Genomic DNA, 2,500 nt, shown 5'->3' with positions numbered 1-2,500 from the left:
CACGTTCTCTTGTACTGTCCTTTGAAGATAAATACATTTTGAGAAACCGATTTCTGCTCAACAAGGGGGTTATGGAAATGGATGCCTGTGTTAGGTGTGTAAAGTTCATACTCATTCCCCTGTCATATTCCTTTCCCCCTCTCTCCTTCTCTCCTCTCCCCTCTTTTACCCCTCTCCTGTCCTCTCCTCTATCCTCCTCTCCTCCCCTCATTTCCTCTCCTTTCCTCTCCTTTCTCCACCTTGCCTCTCCTCATCTCCTCTCCTCACCTCTCCTCCTCACCTCTCTACCTCTCCTCCTCTCTCCATCTCTCTTCCTCTCCTGTCCTCTCCTCTCTCCTCCTCCTCTCCTCTGCCTAGCATGATGGGGCGACAGGGTATCCTAGTGGTTAGAGCGTTGGACTAGTAACTGGAAGGTTGCAAGTTCCAATCCCCGAGCTGACAAGGTACAAATCTGTCGTTCTGCCCCTGAACAGGCAACTGTCATTGTCATTGAAAATAAGAATTTGTTCTTAACTGACTTGCCTAGTTAAATAAATGAAAAAAATGTCAGTTCAACCAGTAGACAGACAGCAGAGCTACACTACATGACCAAAAGTATGTGAACGCCTGCTTGTCAAACAGCTCATTCCAAAATCATGGGCATTAATATGGAGTTGGTCCCACCTTTTGCTGCTATAACAGCCTCCACTCTTCTGGGAAGGCATTAATATGGAGTTGGACCCCCCACTGCTATAATAACAGCCTCCACTCTTCTGGGAAGGCATTAATATGGAGTTGGACCCCCCCTCTGCTATAATAACAGCCTCCACTCTTTTGGGAAGGCATTAATATGGAGTTGGTCCCCCCTCTGCTATAATAACAGCCTCCACTCTTCTGGGAAGGCAATAATATGGAGTTGGTCCCACCTTTCCACTTCACAATAACACCACCTACAGTTGACCCTGGGGTCAACTCTAGCTGGGTTGAAATTTGATGAACAGTGGCTTCCAACGACGGTGCCACGTTGAAAGTCACTGAGCTTTTCCGTAAGGCCATTCTACTGCCAATGTTTGTCTATGGAGATTGCATGGCTGTGTGCTCGATTTTATACATCTGTCAGCAACGGGTGTGGCTGAAATTGCCGAATCCACTAATTTGAGGGGGTATCCATATACTTTTGTATATATAGTTTACTGTATATAACATAGTGTGTGTGACTGACTGGATTTATGACCCGCAGTCAGATGTGATCTTATAGTTAAGAGATTAAGGGCAGGAGAGAGTCTGGGTTAACCCGGAGAAAAGAAAGATTGGCTGTGGTCCCTCTGACCCATGCAGGCCCATGGGTTTAAACCCTCAGTAACTTCAGTGTTGAGTTATTTCAGTGTGAGTGGGAGTGTCTGAACAAGAAACCAGGACACAATGATGCGCACAATGCTGCCTACTCAATGGAATCGATGTGTGTTTGCCGTGTACCAGTGTTGTTCACAGTAACAAAGACACTCTCCTCACTCAATTCTGGAGAATATTGCTTCTTCTTCTCCACTCTAAAACCACTTTAACTGCAAGGTCTCTCAACAAAAAGACAGAGGGACTTTCTAAAAAAGACATTGTAAAAATAAGCAGTTTCAGGGGATTCTAACTATTGACAGTTTCTGGACATATTGTGTTGGATTGCAGCGATCGGTTATTACGTTTTGCATATAAGAGCAGTTGGAGGCCACGGAAGGAGTGTTGTGGAAGGTTGTGGAATGTGTGGAAGGAGCGTTGTGTGGCTTTGAAGCTCGTTTGGAGGTTAGATAGCACAGTGTCCAAAAGAGGGTCAGAAGTATACAGAATGGTGTCGTCTGCGTAGAGGTGGATCAGAGAATCACCAGCAGCAAGAGCCACATCATTGATGTATACAGAGAAAAGGAGTTTGCCCGAGAATTGAACCCTGTGGCACCCCCATAGAGACTGCCAGAGGTGAACCTGGCGAGGCAATCATTAGAAAAACCAAGGCTGTTGAGTCTGCCAATATTTATTTTATTTTACCTTTATTTAAATAGGCAAGTCAGTTAAGAACACATTCTTATTTTCAATGACGGCCTGGGAACAGTGGGTTAACTGCCTGTTCAGGGGCAGAACGACAGATTTGTACCTTGTCAGCTTGAGGGTTTGAACTCGCAACCTTCCGGTTACTAGTCCAATGCTCTAACCACTAGGCTACGCTGCCGCCCCAAAGTAGCCTAGTGAATTAATGTGGTGATTGACAGAGTTGAAAGCCTTGGCCAGGTCGATGAATACGGCTGCACAGTACTGTTTTTTATCGATGGCGGTTAAGATATCGTTTAGGACCTAGAGCGAGGCTGAGGTGCACCCGTGACCGGCTCGGAAACTGGATTGCATAGCGGAGAAGGTACGGTGGGATTCGAGATGCTTGGTCATCTGTTTGTTCACTTGGCTTTCGAAGACATTAGAAAGGCAGGGTAGGATAGATATAGGTCTGTAACAGTTTGGGTCTAGAGAAGAGGGGGATGAC

The 2,500-nt window shown here is 46.0% G+C and overlaps 1 protein-coding gene across 1 annotated transcript in view; it reads left to right on the top strand.

Moving 5' to 3' along the window:
* Positions 1 to 2,500, top strand: part of LOC123993769 (netrin receptor UNC5A-like) — a 559,088-nt gene that overhangs the window by 267,221 nt on the left and 289,367 nt on the right. The gene's annotated exons all lie outside the window — the stretch shown is intronic.

This window comes from Oncorhynchus gorbuscha, linkage group LG13 (assembly GCF_021184085.1).
Source record: "Oncorhynchus gorbuscha isolate QuinsamMale2020 ecotype Even-year linkage group LG13, OgorEven_v1.0, whole genome shotgun sequence".
Lineage (NCBI taxonomy): Eukaryota > Metazoa > Chordata > Actinopteri > Salmoniformes > Salmonidae > Oncorhynchus > Oncorhynchus gorbuscha.
Note: the sequence above shows the minus strand (reverse complement) of the source record. Positions and strands in the feature narration are given on the sequence as shown.